Below are 17105 nucleotides of genomic sequence, written 5' to 3' on the forward strand. Positions count from 1 at the left end.
GACATCGATCCCAGACAAGATAATGAAACAGATATTGTGGGACTAGATTAATAAATAACTAAAGGAGGATAATGTAATTAATACAAATCAATATGCGGTTATGGAAAATAGATTCTGTCAAACTAACTTGATATCCTTTTTTGATGAGATTAGAAGGGTGGTTGATAAGGGTAGTAGTCACGACATACTTAGGCTTCTGTAAGGCATGACTTGGTATCGTATGACATTTTGATTAAAAAAACAGAACAATATAAAATTAATATGGCACATATTAAATGGAGTAAAAACTGGCTAACTGATAAATCTCAAAATTTAATTGTAAATAGGAAACTGTGATTGAGCAGGTCTGTTTTCAGTGGGATCCTGCAGGGACTGGTTCTTGGCCCTATGCTATTTAACATTTTTAACAATGACGTAGAAGAAAACAGAAAAACATCACTGATAAAGTTTGCAGATGACACAAAACTTGTGGGAGTGGCAAATAGTGAAGACAGGTCACTGATTCAGAGCAATCTAGCTTGCTTGGTAAAATGGGTGCAAGCAAACAATATGCATTTCAATACAGCTAAATGTAAATATAGATATCTGAGAACAAAGAAGGCAGGCCAGATTTACAGGATAGGGCCTTTATCCTAGCAGAATAATGACTTTTCAAAAGATTTGGGGGTTGTGGTGCATAAACAGCTGAAGATGAGCTCTTACTGTAACTCTGTGGCCAAATAAGCTAGTGCTATCCTGGGATACAAAACAGGGGAATCTCGACTATGTATTTGGCAGTGGTGAGACGCCTGCCGGAATACTGTGTCCAATTCTGGCGCCCACAACTCAAATGACTAAAGAATTAGAAAACATGTCTTATGGGGATATGTTCAAGGAGCTTAATCTATTTAGTTTATCAAACAGAAGGTCAAGGAGTGACTTGATAACAGTCCATAAGTATCTATAAGTGCATGGTGAACAAATATTTAATAACGGGCTCCCCAATCTATCAGAGAGAGGTGTAACATGATCTAGTCACTGGAAGCTGAAGCTAGACAATTTCAGACTAGAAATAAGGTGGAAGTTTTTAACAGTTAGAGTAATTACCCATCGGAACAATTTCTCAAGGGACGTGGTGGATTTTCCATCACTGACAATTTCTTAAAATCAAGATTGGATGTTTTTCTAAAAGATCTGCTCTTGGACAAGTCCCATGGCCCGTGATATATAGGATGTCAAACTAAAGAATCACAATGGTCCTTAGAATCTATTAGTCTATTTAATATAAATCTAGGTCTATTTTTCATTATTTAGTAAACAAAAACCAAGAATTAACTGTGTAAGCTTGGCTCACTATTAAAAATACCTTAAACTTGAAGTGTAGTTTTTTGTTTTTGTATTTGTATTGATTGGCTTGCATTCAGTTCCAGAAATAAGGTTGGGAGGGCTTTAATACTTTTTAAATGTATTCAGTCATTTCCATTTTCTATGATGTTCTGCTTGTGAACTAATTGTGCCAAGAAATTTCCCCAGAAACAAAATCCCTTCGGCCTCAAAAGAAGAGAATGTTTCTGCCTATGAGTTTGATATCAAAACCTTAGTGATTACCATTGCTAAATGCATTTTCTAGTCCATATCGAAATGCCACAGCTAGAATCTGAAACCCTTTCCTGGACTGAAAGCCCAATCTGCAGACTGCAAACTGCTGATCTGATTCATGCAGAGTCTTGGAGGGATTCAATAATAATTGGTATAATATTGGTAAATCAGCAACAAAAAAACCACCATACAAAATCTAACTGAAGCATTTCCATTGCAAATTATTCAAAATTAAGAAGAGAAAAAGGTAAAAGAACTCGACCCTTCACAGACACATTGAGAACTGACCTTGGGAATAACATACTGTTTGAGATAAACATCTCTAGCCACAGCAAGTGAGATACCTAATGGGACAAAAGCGATGAATCTCTGGATTTCATGTACTACAGCATCTGTGTAGGGCATCTGGCTTCGATCCACCATGCAGGGGCTTCGACTTTGGCCAATCACATGGTCAATCTCTTCGTGAATTTTCTCTGTCATCAGATTAATGAGGCTTAATTACAATGGTAAAGAAGAGGATTCCATAGATTTGCCCACCATTGTGTCACACTATCTGCAGTTTGGGATTATAACAAACCTGGTCAAACTTCACTGATCTGGACTGAGAGAGGAATTCAATCACAACGGCCTATTCAGCCTTTGGATCCTTTGCTCAGATTGTCAATACGAGGACAAGTAATATCCATTGTAATGGTTCTTTTTGGATTAGAACTCCTGCCTGCAGGAAACTGGAGTAGAAACCCCCACCCCCCAAACACATCTTCAACTCACTTCACATAAACTAATGAATCACCACCATGTTACAGCAACAGGCCAGGCGTGGCGCATTTTGGTGACTAAAGGGGAGATGTCTATATCCATTTACTGGTCCATGCCTTCCTCACATTCCCCGAGGACCTAACATTTTGTGTGTTTGGGGAAGGAAGACTTCTACCTTCTATTTCTGGGTATTTCAGAAGAATAAGAGTCCATATATCAGAGTGATGCTGGTTGGCCCTGTTCCATCGACAAATAACTCTATTGTGCTTTGTGCCAAACTTTCCACATTAAATTCTGACTGGATATTCTTTTGCTCCTGAAAAAAGATTTGGCGACGATCTTTGATTCTTGATGGTAAAACTGTAGGATATATTGAGATATTTAGATATATATTCTTCTACCCAGCAGGTGACCCACCTCTGATCATTATAAAAATCCCACAAAAATGGCCCATAGCGCCTGATATTACAAATGTATTATCGTGGTGCATTGGGCCTGTTCTGTGCAATAAGCTGACTTTTTTTTTTTTTTTTTTTACATGGAGTCGGAGAGCAGAGTTTGACCATTATAATGTATCTTCCTTGGGCGGAGAGCATGTCTTCTCTTAGGGCCTTCTTCAAAGCCATGTCCTATGTTGTTGCTTAACAAATTAATCCCGATGATATGTATAACCCACTCCACAGGAAAACGGAAGGGCTGCTGCCTTCACATACCTCTCCCATTTTGACAAGGAAAACATCAATAAAGTCTTGAGGGTAGTTGGGATCCAGAGACTCTTTGTGCGTCTTCACTCTCTCCAGATCTTCTGAACTCCTGAGCATTTTTAAATATCCTCTGATAAGGCCCTGGGATGTAATCCATGAGAGTCGGGAAAAAAGAGCACAGCTATAAAGGATGAAAGAAAAACACAGTTTGATATATCTGGACACAACAGTCATAGTGTTCACTCAAATGAATCAAGTACAGCAGAACGATACAATATTTCTTTGGCACCTTCTTATGAAAATGGATTCCACAGATCATTGCAAACTCCACGAAGTAATACCATCAAACACATAAATTCCTCACAAAAACAGCAGTGACATTCAGTTATATCAGCTAAGGTATGCTCCATTTTTTCCCCACATAAAATCAACCCCAGTACACACATCCTTTTCTTGAAAAACAAAACAAAACAAAACACTCAAGTGCCCAACCTTAGCTCTGACCACAAATTTTCTTAAGAAGCAATAAACCATTGTAGCCTTTAAAAGGAAAATATATGTTAAATTTCCAGAGGTGGCAGTAAAACGGTCACATTCTCTATTGTGGTGTAACTCCCTTTATTTTGTCTGAGCGATGCCAACAAAGAGTTTGGCCTTTCATTGTGCAATTAGCGAGGTTTTCAGGAATGGAGGTGTGTCTGGTGGCTGGCTGTGAGCTGGAAATGAAAGGAAGTTTGCTTTGGAGGTGAGAAATATCTTCAGATTCACTATTATGTTGCTTATATGATAAGGCACGTGACATGTTACTGGTGTGGATGTTAATATTTTAACAGGCAACTTGCTTGATTTTTACCAATAATGTTGACAGTGAATGTCCATAAGCAAACTTAATTCTGGGCTAATGAAGTGTTTTGTGTGGGATTTTAAACAAGACTTAGAAACAAGTTTGAGGCTGGGTTTGGCAATATCTTTATCCTAATGAAGAGAATAAGGCCATTATGGGAATCTGAAATAACACTTTTTTAAGGAAAATAATAGTTAAAGAAAGAAATCTCTGTCCCCTCCCCCAGTACAAATGAGGAGAATGGAATAAACTCCTGAACATACCGCTGTCTAGAGAGAGCTCTGGAGCTTGTCATTTTCATGTATGAGACTAATTAAAGTAACCAATTTCTTATCTTCATAGTCAAATCGGTCCCCAAAGACAGTGGAGCAGATGACGTTGAAGAGTGCGTGGGTAAGGAAGAGGGTGGGGTCAAAGGGCCACGCTGGAACAAGATAAAACTACAAAGAGTCAGTCAGGACCAGCGCTAGGGTTTCTCGCACCCTTGGCGCACAGCCATTTCGCCGCCCCCTGCACTGATCCCGCGGCTCTGGTGGAGCTGCCGCAGTCATTCCTGCGGGGGCCCGTTGGTCCGTGGCTTTGGTGGAGCTGCCGCAGGCATGCCTGCGGGAGATCTACCGGAGCTGCGCGAGCAGCCGACTGTCTGCAGGCATGACTGCGACAGCTCCACCGGAGCCGCGGACCAACGGGCCCTCCGCTGGCATGCCTGCGGCAGGTCAACCGGAGCCGTCTGCCTCCCCCCAGGCAAAATGCCGCCCCCCGAATAATCCTGGCACCCTAGGCGATTGTCTAGGCTGCCAAAATGGTAGCCCTGGCCCTGGAGTCAGTTTTAATTCAGTGTCTTCACCCCTGGCATCAGAGTCACTGGCAGCATGGGGACATTGTGGATCTCCCACCTCAGGGCAAGGTGGAGCTGACAGCAATATTCCCTGGGGAGGGTGGGTTTGGGCTGCCCCAATCACTACTCTTACCTCTCACATGCTAAATTAAACAAACAACACTTTTTCTGCTGGCAATTAATTTTCACTCTGCTCTGCTGCTTGGCACACTGTGGTCTTACCAGGGGCCATTTTTTTGGTATTGCCACCCTTACTTCTGCACTGCTGCCTGCAGAGCTGGACCCTCAGTCAGCAGCTGCCATTCTCCGGACGCCTAGCTCTGAAGGCAGCAACGCAGAAGCAAGGATGACATGGTATAGTACTGCCACTCTTACTTCTGCGATGCTGCTGGCGGTGCGCTGCCTTCAAGGCTGAGCTCCTGGCCAACAACCGCTGCTCTCCAGCCACCCAGTTAAGAAGGCAGTGCAGACGTAAGGGTGGATATATGGTGACCCCCCCCAAAATAACATTGCGCCTCCCCTGCAACTTCCTTTTTCCTCAGAGCCCCCAATTTGAGAAACACTGACCTCCCCTATGAAATCTGTATAGCATAGAGTAAAAGCACACAAAAGGCCAGATTTCAGGGGGGAGACCAGATTTCACGGTCCGTGATGGGTTTTTCATGTCCATGAATTTGGTAGGGCCCTAATCAGGGACGTCCTTAGCCATAGGCAGAACAGGCAGCCGCCTAGGGCACCACTAGGTCTGGGGGCATCGCTCTGCCAGGAGCCCGAACAGACAGGAAGCAGTGGAGCGTGTAAAAGCAGGGCTGCTGGGCCCTAGAGAGAGGAATGCAGCACAGTCTGAGGGAGGGGATTGGCTGCTGGGGTCTCTGGGAAGGGGTGGGGGAAGGAACTCACCTGCAAGTGTGACTCCTTCCCACGGCATGAGGTGAGGCAGGCTCGGCAGCTCTGGCGGTATCGTTTGTTGTCCTCCATAACATCCTTTCTTCTCCTCCCTGCCCCAAGAGCACCCCACTTTTCTCCCTCCCCCCACGGAGCACCGCTCTCTCCCCTCCCCTCTCTGGTTGCCAGCTGAGGAATGAAAGTGAAAGTAACTCACTTCCTTGGCAGGCAGCCAGGATTACAATGGTCACACAGGACTGGGCTGGGGATAGCCAGATGGCATGTGCAAAAAATCAGGACAGGGGGTTGGGGTAGGGTGAGCAGATGTCCCACTTTTATAGGGACAGTCCCAATTTTGGGGTCTTTTTCTTATATAGGCTCCTGGTGCCTAGATAAGACAAAGCCCCAAATATCGGGACTGGCCCTATAAAATCAGGATATCTGGATCTGGTCACCGTAGCTGGGGAGCACATCTCTCCCCCAGGTGGAGCTGCACAGGGTAGGATGAGCTGCTGTGGCTCCATGGGTGCCCCGTCCCTGAGAACAGATGCTGTGTTAACTTCACCATGGTCTGTTGGGCTGGCGGCGGTGCCAACTGGCGTGTGATCGGACCTGAGGGTTTGCTGCTGCTGTTGCCACTCTGCACCCCAAGAGGTGGATTTTGGGGTCCTGCAGTTTTCCACCTATCTCCTCCTCTACTGCATCTGTTGGACCAGCAGACTGGGGGGTGAGCCGAGCATGAAAGCAGTGCTGTGTTGCCATTTAGATTGTTATTTAACAAGTTTGTTTGCCAAAAATGCTTGCTAACAATCCTGAATTCAATTTCAATTTTTTTTAAAAAATCAATATCTTAGTCAAAAACAGAAAATTCAGTTGTTGACAATTACTTGTGACAAGTTTGGTATGGGTAAGGGAGTGGGCCAGTTTTCATCAGAGAAACAGAAAATGTTGACTGACTTTCCTATAGCCCTGTTACTGCTAAATAGAGCCCTCCAACAACTGTAATATGCTCATCTCCTTACTAGTGTATAGAGCAGGGGTTCCCAAACTTTAACAGCCTGTGAAGCCCTTTCACTAAATTGTGAAATGTCATGAACTCCCTCCTAAAAATGAATATTTTCAGGGATTTAAGTTTAAATTTCCTCAGTGTGATGGATGCCCCAACTGCCCGCCCCGCTCTTCCTGGGGCTCAGGCTGCGGTTCGGGCTGCCGGCTCCCCCACTGATGGGGGCAGGGCACAGGCTGCCAGCCCCACTCTTCCTGTTACTCAGACTGCCAGCCCCGCACAGAGCATTGGGGTTCAGGCTGCCAGCTCCCTTTGCTGACCGCCAGGACTTGGGCTGCCAGCCCCAACTGCCCGGCCCCACTCTCCCTGTGGTTTGGGCTACCAACCCTGTGCAGAGCGCTGGGGTTTGGGCTGCCGGCTACCACAGTCAGGGCCGTAGCAACAAAGAATGTGACCCCCTCCGAACATATGTCCGGGGCCCCTTACAATGCAGAAACTGGAATGCGGTATTTATTTTACACAATATACAGGGTTCATATTATGTATACATAGGCCTACAGTGTACATGTATTCCGTATTTACGCAAAGCGCTTCTTTTGAGCCTTGTTCTCCGCAAATTGGTTAATCAATGTGTCATAGTCCAGAGATCTGGCAATCTTGTTTTCAACTGAGATAACTGCAAGCGCAGAAAGCCTGTCATCTGTCATGGTTGAGCGCAGGATATTCTTGATCAGTTTCATTCTGCTGAAGTTCCTTTCAGCACCAGCGACAGTAACTGGTGTGGTCAGAAGAATTCTGATGCAAATGCAAAGATTCGGATATATCTCCTGAAGGCTGTTCTTGTATATGTACGTTAAAAAATTGTTTGCCGTGACAAGTTCTCTCTCTTGCTCGATGACATAAATAAAACGATTCAATTCCATTAGGAGTTCATTGACATCAATGTCTCCCATTTTTCTTTCAAAATTTTTGCTGTGATTCTACAGTTCATTTTCTCTGTGACACTGCTTCAGGCTGTTAGCGTTGTACAGAAATCCAAACAACTTATACCACTCCACGAGTTGGTCAAATAGCGATGAAACAGAAGATATGGCCTGATCAGTGAGAACAAGAAGGAACTGCGATTTGAACTTTTCTTCGGCAGAAAGACGACTCTAATCATCAGCACACTTGTAATGAAACATTCTCTTTTTACGACGCACCCTGGTTTCTGGAAACACCTGCTCAATACCCATGTGCTCTGCTATTTCACGTGCATTTGTGACCACAGTTATATCCTGTATTTCGATAGTCTTCCAAAAACTTCATTGTAGCACCGACTTCTGCCTGCAGTACGTCAATTGACACATCTGGTGACTGAATTAACTTGCTGGTTTTATTGACGTGAAATAGTATATCGTACCACGTGTACACAGTCAGAACAAAAGGCCACGTAGTAACATGGTCTAAAAGCGCACCGGTTTCTGTTGCTGTATTGCCATCTTTCTTTTCGAGCGCATATTCTCGCAAAGATGACAAAGCATTGCACAATTCTTCAAGGTGATAACGCAATGGCTTCACAGCATCAATTCTCGACTCCCAACGAGTGTCTGATAACCCTTTAACAGATATTGGCATATGTTCTTGAAGTATATCCCAACGTGAAGGTGAAGAAGAAAAGATAACGCATATTCTGTTAATCAGACCGAAAAAGTCAACGGCATATTTCGATGACTTTGCCGCGTCTGAGATCACAAGATGCCAAATGTGAGCTCCACATGGTACATACAAGGCACGGTCATTTATTTCTAGCATGCGGGCTTGAACTCCTTTATTCTTTCCTCTCGTATTTGCGCCGTTATCATAAGCTTGGTCTCTCATGTCAGCAATGTCTATTCCTAAATTGTTTGCCTTTTCAAGAAACGCTTCCAATAAGCCCTCGCCAGCTGTATCATCAACATTAAGAAAACCAACAAAAGCTTCACGAATATTGACACCATCTTCACCATTGCATTCAACAAAGCGTAACACCACAGACATCTGTTCTTCATGTGACACGTCGGGAGTACAGTCCAAAATAACTGAATAATATTTTGCTTTTTTAAGCTGCGCTATGTTGGCCTCTTGAAAGTTACTGGCAACAAGTTGAATCAGCTCATTTTGGATCTGTGGACTGAGGTACTGAACATGTGTCTCTGCCTTCTTAATCCTCTGTAACAGTTTGCTGAGGACAGTATCATACTTTGCAAGCAATTCAAACAGTCCCAAAAAGTTGCCATTCGTAGGATCGCCGAGCTTTTCATTACTTCCTCGAAATGCCAAGTTTCTTTCGGACAAGAAAATAATGACATCAACCATGCGTTTGACAACATTTCTCCAGAAATCTCTTTCTTTCAGAAAAGCCTGCAATTCGAGTTGGTCAATAGATGTACTGTTTACTATGCCTGACCAAAGGTCAAACCATTTAACCATACAGTCTTGATGACCTTTGCCTGTTTCATGCTGTTGAAGTCTTTTTGACAGTGCTTTCCAAACAGATGTTCCACTACATAGCGGTATGTTGCCAGTGCCAAATAATTTACAACAAAAACAAAAAATGGCATCTTTCTGAACTGAGTACATTAACTATGAACGTCTTATTTTCTCGCCATTTGCCATGGTTCGATAGAAATGAGTACTTGTGAACCTCCGTCTTTCCTCGTTAAATGGAAATTCGTAACTTTCATTCTGCTGTGGTGGGCCATGTGCAACAATGTCACACACTTGCCTGTCCGATATTATAGACGGCCAATCTCCTGGATCATCAGTCAGTGGTTCAGATTCAGATACTTCTTTCCCGGTAGCAGCTGGAATATCTGTCACAATTTGTTTGGTAGAACAACTGACTTCACCTTCGACCTCACTTGAAGCACTTCTGGATACTTCTGGATACGATTTGTCGCTGCTAGCGCTGTCCGTTTCATGTGCCTGTACCTGTGCGTTGGATTGCAGCCCAAAATACATTGACAACTTTGGAATTTTCTCAAGTTCCTTCTCAGCATCTTTTGCTGCCTTTTGTTTACTAGCTCCGCTCTTATACATTCTCTTAGACATCACAAGGCACGCTTCTGCGTTGGAAACGATAAAAAACTAAACAACTAAATTAATAACATTTATCCGCCGACTGCCATTATGAACGCAAATACACATTCTTTGAATGGGTCCAACTAAAATTCTAAACTGACCGACAGACAATTGATGTAGCCAATAGCATTATGATGTATCATAATGACTTCACAGTTTTGTCAGTAAAACCGACATGGATTGTCCAATAGCGTCAATAAATGTCACTTACCTAGTTATACCTTACATTTTTTTTGCCACTTTTAGGGGCCCCCTTCCTTGCGGGGCCCCCTCCGGTCTGAGGGTACAGAGGGCACTCACTACACCTCTGCCCGCACTGACCGCCAGAACTCAAGCTGCCAGCCCAAACTGCCCAGCCCCACTCTTCCTGGGGCTCGGGGTGTCTACCCTGCAACCAAGTCCCACCTGCTGTCTCCAGTGCCTGGGGTCCTCTGGCCATCATTAGTGAAATTTTTCTGGTGAACTCCCTGTAATGTTCTGCAAACCCCCATGGGTTCGCGAACCCCAGTTTGGGAACCACTGGTATAGAGCAGGGGTTGGCAACCTATGGCATACATGCCAAAGGTGGCATGCCAGCTGATTTTTGATGCTCTGGGGTTCCGGCTGCTGCCCCATTGCCAGACGAGGTCCCAGCTGCTGGCCCCACTCAGCACCCGCTGCTGGCCTGGGGACCCCCAAGGAACCCCAGGCTGGCAGCAGGCTAAGCAAGCCGGTGGCTGAGACCTTGGCTGAGCCACTCAACCCTCTGTCGGCCCGGGGTTCCATTCACTCAGCTGGCAGCAGGCTGAGCGGGACCAAATTCAACGAAATAGGAAAACAATAGCAACTAATGACAAAGCGCAAGAACCTAGAGAGCCTTCTGAAGCACAGTGATAGTTTTGATTTAAATGGACTTGAACTATACGAAGAATTGAGTATACTGTCCTTAGTATTGCCACATGCAAAATCGATGATGGACATTGTACAGTTTATTCATACCAGCAAACTTGTTGATATATATATATCCTAATGTGTACATTGCCACTCGTATTCTACTGACATTTTCTGTAACAGCAGCATCAGGAGAAGGAGTTTCTCAAAACTAAAGCTTATTAAAAACTATCTCCGCTCTACAATGAGTCAGGAACGCTTGACTGGTCTTGCTATTCTTGCAATCAAACAAGACATCACTTTGTCATACGATGACATTATTACTGATTTTGCAGCCAAAAAAGCCAGAAAGATTGCTTTTAATTAAAAACAAATCCTTATTTCAATACCTCTTCATACAAATTTCCAATAAAATGGTGACAAATTAAAAAAATTATATTATTTGCATCATTCTATCAAATCAGAATTTTTTCTATAGTGCTACTTCTTTAGTGCTAGTTCATCAGCATTACAGGTGCCTATTAATTAAGTTAAACTGGTTTTAATAACATGCATGTGGCAAGTTTTCCAGTACTGTAAGCTTATGTTTGTGTTGCTCAGAGCAAGTCAGGCACAGGGGCAACAGTTTAATAATCCCGCCTAGGGCACCATAAATCCTAAGGACGACCCTGGCCCCAATCATCACTAAATCCTATTGCACAGCAATCTCCTCTTGGCACTGCCAGCCCGGGCTGTGCAGTGTAAATACACAGTTGTTGTGCTAGGGAAGGAGTAAAGGCTCCCAGCACAACAGCAGGGGGGATAGGTCTGCTTTCTGCCTTCAGAGTGCACTAAGTAGGCTCCACAGCTGAGCTCACACAGCTGGAGAGGCTGAATTTCCCACTGGCTCACCAGTGACATCTTAGCTTCCATTTCAGGTTCTCCCTTCCCCATAAGCGCAAGGAACACATGGGGCTGGTAACTGAGAGCTAACCTGGGGCTGCAGCGTCAGAGGGAGCAGCACAACATTCCTGGGAATTATCGGCAAGAGTTCACCCCTCTGATCTGAGAGCACAGTGCTCATGGGAACATCCAGAAGCAGCATTTTCTTCATGCACCAGACCCCTGCTCGTGTCCCTCACCAGTCGATTCTCTTTGACTCATTCCCAACAGCAATAGCTGCCCCTTGGCTCAGGGCGCACAAGTAGAAGTAGCAGCATTACTGTGGTACCAGGGGTGGGGAAGGGTCTCAGTGCATTCTCCTCTCCCACTTACAATTCATCAGATGGGCAGAGGCAACATCAGTATATCCCTTAGTGTTGCTTTAAATATTGCAAGAGGCAGGTGATCTTATGGCTAAGTTCCCCATCTCTAAAATAGCAGGTAAAATCATTCATTTCTTCCACTGGTTTCATTCATGTCTATTTAAGTTGTACGCTACTTGGGGCAGTGATTGTCTCAAACCATTTCTTCCAACAGTCCAAACACAAATGAGCCCCAACATCAGCTGGGACTGTTAGATGTTACTGGAATATAAATAATAATTTAGGAGTGTAACTGGCGCTGACATAGAAGAGCTCTGATAGTTCACATATCGTGGCAGCATCCCACATACAACAGGTAGAACAGACAGACATTAAAGCCAGAATAGCAAAAGCCAGACATGCCCTTATAACTCTAAATCTGATCTGGAGAAATACAAATCTTACCTTCCCAACCAAACTTGAAATATTTAGCATCATTATAAGGTCAGTCTTACTACATTGTGCTGAAACTAGGAAATGTGTTGAGACCTTATATCTATACTCCAAGTTCTTATAAACAGCTGCCATAGACAAATCCACAATATCAGATGGGTAGAAAAAAAAAACAAAGGAAGATGAAACAAAAACTGATGGGACAGGAAATTCTGGAACAAAAATAGAGATGGCTACAACATATATGGGCAAAAGACTTGAATCACATAATAAGACAGGAGTTGGACTGGAACTCTCATGGCAAGAGGCAATAAGGTAGACCTTGGAGAACATGAAATGCACAACAGAAGCAGTTTTTGTTTCATCTTCCTTTGTTTTCTACCAAACAAACTGTGACAGATATTCCAGCTGCTGCCGGGAAAGAAGTATCTGAATCTGAACCACTGACTGATGATCCAGGAGATTGGCCGTCTATAATATTGGACAGGCAAGTGTGTGACATTGTTGCACGTGGCCCGCCACAGCAGAATGAAAGTTACGAATTTCCATTTAACGAGGAAAGACGGAGGTTCACAAGTACTCATTTCTATGGAACCATGGCAAATGGCGAGAAAATAAGACGTTCATGGTTAATGTACTCAGTTCAGAAAGATGCCATTTTTTGTTTTTGTTGTAAATTATTTGGCACTGGCAACATACCACTACGTCATTGAACATCTGCTTGGAAAGCACTGTCAAAAAGACTTCAGCAGCATGAAACAGACAAAGGTCATCAAGACTGTATGGTTAAATGGTTTGACCTTCGGTCAGGCATAGTAAACCGTACATCTATTGACCAACTCGAATTGCAGGCTTTTCTGAAAGAAAGAGATTTCTGGAGAAATGTTGTCAAACGCATGGTTGATGTCATTATTTTCTTGTCCGAAAGAAACTTGGCATTTCGAGGAAGTAATGAAAAGCTCGGCGATCCTTCGAATGGCAACTTTTTGGGACTGTTTGAATTGCTTGCAAAGTATGATACTGTCCTCAGCGAACTTTTACAGAGGATTAAGAAGGCAGAGACACATGTTCAGTACCTCAGTCCACAGATCCAAAACGAGCTGATTCAACTTGTTGCCAATAACATTCAAGAGGCCAACATAGCGCAGCTTAAAAAAGCAAAATATTATTCAGTTATTTTGGACTGTACTCCCGACGTGTCACATGAAGAATAGATGTCTGTGGTGTTACGCTTTGTTGAATACAATGGTGAAGATGGTGTCAATATTCGTGAAGCTTTTGTTGGTTTTCTTAATGTTGATGATACAACTGGCGAGGGCTTATTGGAAGCGTTTCTTGAAAAGGCAAACAATTTAGGAATAGACATTGCTGACATGAGAGGCCAAGCTTATGATAACGGCGCAAATACGAGAGGAAAGAATAAAGGAGTTCAAGCCCGCATGCTAGAAATAAATGACCGTGCCTTGTATGTACCATATGGAGCTCACATTTGGCATCTTGTGATCTCAAACGCGGCAAAGTCATCGAAATATGCTGTTGACTTTTTCGGTCTGATTAACAGAATATGCATTATCTTTTCTTCTTCACCTTCACGTTGGGATGTACTTCAAGAACATATGCCAATATCTGTTAAAGGGTTATCAGACACTCGTTGGGAGTCGAGAATTGATGCTGTGAAGCCATTGCGTTATCACCTTGAAGAATTGTGCAATGCTTTGTCATCTTTGCGAGAATATGCGCTCGAAAAGAAAGATGGCAATACAGCAACAGAAACCGGTGCGCTTTTAGACCATGTTACTACGTGGCCTTTTGTTCTGACTGTGTACACGTGGTACGATATACTATTTCACGTCAATAAAACCAGCAAGTTAATTCAGTCACCAGATGTGTCAATTGACGTACTGCAGGCAGAAGTCGGTGCTACAATGAAGTTTTTGGAAGACTATCGAAATACAGGATATAACTGTGGTCACAAATGCACGTGAAATAGCAGAGCACATGAGTATTGAGCAGGTGTTTCCAGAAACCAGGGTGCGACGTAAGAAGAGAATGTTTGATTACAAATGTGCTGATGATTCGAGTCGTCTTTCTGCCGAAGAAAAGTTCAAATCGCAGTTCTTTCTTGTTCTCACTGATCAGGCCATATCTTCTGTTTCGTCGCTATTTGACCAACTCGTGGAGTGGTATAAGTTGTTTGGATTTCTATAAAACGCTAACAGCCTGAAGCAGTGTCACAGAGAAAATGAACTGTAGAATCACAGCAAAAATTTTGAAAGAAAAATGGGAGACATTGATGCCAACGAACTCCTAATGGAATTGAATCGTTTTATTTATGTCATCGAGCAAGAGAGAGAACTTGTCACGGCAAACAATTTTTTAACATACATATACAAGAACAGCCTTCAGGAGATATATATCCGAATCTTTGCATTTGCATCAGAATTCTTCTGACCACACCAGTTACTGTCGCTGGTGCTGAAAGGAACTTCAGCAGAATGAAATTGATCAAGTATATCCTGCGCTCAATCATGACAGATGACAGGTTTTCTGCGCTTGCAGTTATCTCAGTTGAAAACAAGATTGCCAGACCTCTGGACTATGACGCACTGATTAACCAATTTGCGGAGAACAAGGTTCGAAAGAAACGTTTTGAGTAAATACGGAATACATGTACACTGTAGGCCAATGTATACATAATATGAACTCTGTATATTGTATAAAATAAATACCTCATTCCAGTTTCTGCATTGTAAGGGACCCCGGACATATGTTCGGAGGGGGTCATGTTCTTTGTTGCTACGGCCCTGAGCGCGGGAGCCGGCAGCCCAAACCCCAGCGCTCTACACGGGGCTGGTAGCCCAAACCACAGAGAGAGTGGGGCCGGGCAGTTGGGGCTGGCAGCCCAAGTCCTGGCGGTCAGCAATGGGAGCCGGCAACCTGAACCCCAATGCTCTGTGCGGGGCTGGCAGTCTGAGTAACAGGAAGAGTGGGGCTGGCAGTCTGTGCCCTGCCCCCATCAGTGGGGGAGCCGGCAGCCCGAACCCCAGCCTGAGCCCCAGGAAGAGCGGGGCGGGCAGTTGGGGCATCCATCACACTGAGGAAATTTAAACTTAAATCCCTGAAAATATTCATTTTTAGGAGGGGGTTCATGACATTTCACAATTTAGTGAAAGGGGTTCTCAGGCTGTTAAAGTTTGGGAACCCCTGCTCTATACACTAGTAAGGAGATGAGCATATTACAGTTGTTGGAGGGCTCTATTTAGCAGTAACAGGGCTATAGGAAAGTCAGTCAACATTTTCTTTTTCTCTGATGAAAACTGGCCCACTCCCTTACCCATACCAAACTTGTCACAAGTAATTGTCAACAACTGAATTTTCTGTTTTTGACTAAGATATTGATTTTTTAAAAAAAATTGAAATTGAATTCAGGATTGTTAGCAAGCATTTTTGGCAAACAAATTTGTTAAATGACAATCCAAATGGCAACACAACACTGCTTTCATGCTCGGCTCACCCCCCAGTCTGCTGGTCCAACAGATGCAGTAGAGGAGGAGATAAGTGGAAAACTGCAGGACCCCAAAATCCACCTCTTGGGGTGCAGAGTGGCAACAGCAGCAGCAAACCCTCAGGTCCGATCACATGCCAGTGGGCACCGCCGCCAGCCCAACAGATCATGGTGAAGTTAACACAGCATCTGTTCTCAGGGACGGGGCACCCATGGAGCCACAGCAGCTCATCCTGCCCTGTGCAGCTCCACCTGGGGGAGAGATGTGCTCCCCAGCTAGGGTGACCAGATCCAGATATCCTGATTTTATAGGGCCAGTCCCGATATTTGGGGCTTTGTCTTATCCAGGCACCAGGAGCCTATATAAGAAAGGGAGAGAGGGGTGCTCCGTCGGGGGAGGGAGAAAGGTGGGGTGTCTGTGGGGCAGGGAGGAGAAGAAAGGATATTATGGAGGACAACAAACGATACCGCCAGAGCTGCCGAGCCTGCCTCACCTCATGCCGTGGGAAGGAGTCACACTTGCAGGTGAGTTCCTTCCCCCACCCCTTCCCAGAGACCCCAGCAGCCAATCCCCTCCCTCAGACTGTGCTGCATTCATCTCTCTAGGACCCAACAGCCCTGCTCTTACATGCTCCACTGCTTCCCGTCTGTCCGGGCTCCTGGCAGAGCAGTACCACCAGACCTAGTGGTGCCCTAGGCGGCTGCCTGTTCTGCCTATGGCTAAGGACGTCCCTGATTAGGGCCCTGCCAAATTCATGGACATGAAAAACCCATCACGGACAGTGAAATCTGGTCTCCCCCCTGAAATCTGGCCTTTTGTGTGCTTTTACTCTACGCTATATAGATTTCACAGGGGAGGCCAGTGTTTCTCAAATTGGGGGCTCTGACGAAAAAGGAAGTTGCAGGGGAGGCGCAATGTTATTTTGGGGGGGGTCACCGTATTGCCACCCTTACGTCTGCACTGCCTTCTTAACTGGGTGGCTGGAGAGCAGCGGTTGTTGGCCAGGAGCTCAGCTTTGAAGGCAGCGCCCCGCCAGCAGCATTTCAGAAGTAAGAGTGGCAGTACTATACCATGCCATCCTTGCTTCTGCGTTGCTGCCTTCAGAGCTGGGTGTCCGGAGAATGGCAGCTGCTGACTGAGGGTCCAGCTCTGCAAGCAGCAGTGCAGAAGTAAGGGTGGCAATACCAAAAAATGATGGCCCCTGGTCAGACCACAGTGTGCCAAGCAGCAGAGCAGAGTGAAAATTGATTGCCAGCAGAAAAAGTGTTGTTTGTTTAATTTAGCATGTGAGAGGTAAGAGTAGTGATTGGGGCAGCGCTAACCCACCCTCCGCA

General features: G+C 44.6%; 1 pseudogene; it reads left to right on the forward strand.

Annotated features, from left to right (window-relative positions):
• LOC127053880 (cytochrome P450 2H2-like) overlaps positions 1-17105 on the forward strand; it is a 53361-nt pseudogene that overhangs the window by 15727 nt on the left and 20529 nt on the right.

This window comes from Gopherus flavomarginatus, chromosome 6 (genome assembly GCF_025201925.1).
Source record: "Gopherus flavomarginatus isolate rGopFla2 chromosome 6, rGopFla2.mat.asm, whole genome shotgun sequence".
Lineage (NCBI taxonomy): Eukaryota > Metazoa > Chordata > Testudines > Testudinidae > Gopherus > Gopherus flavomarginatus.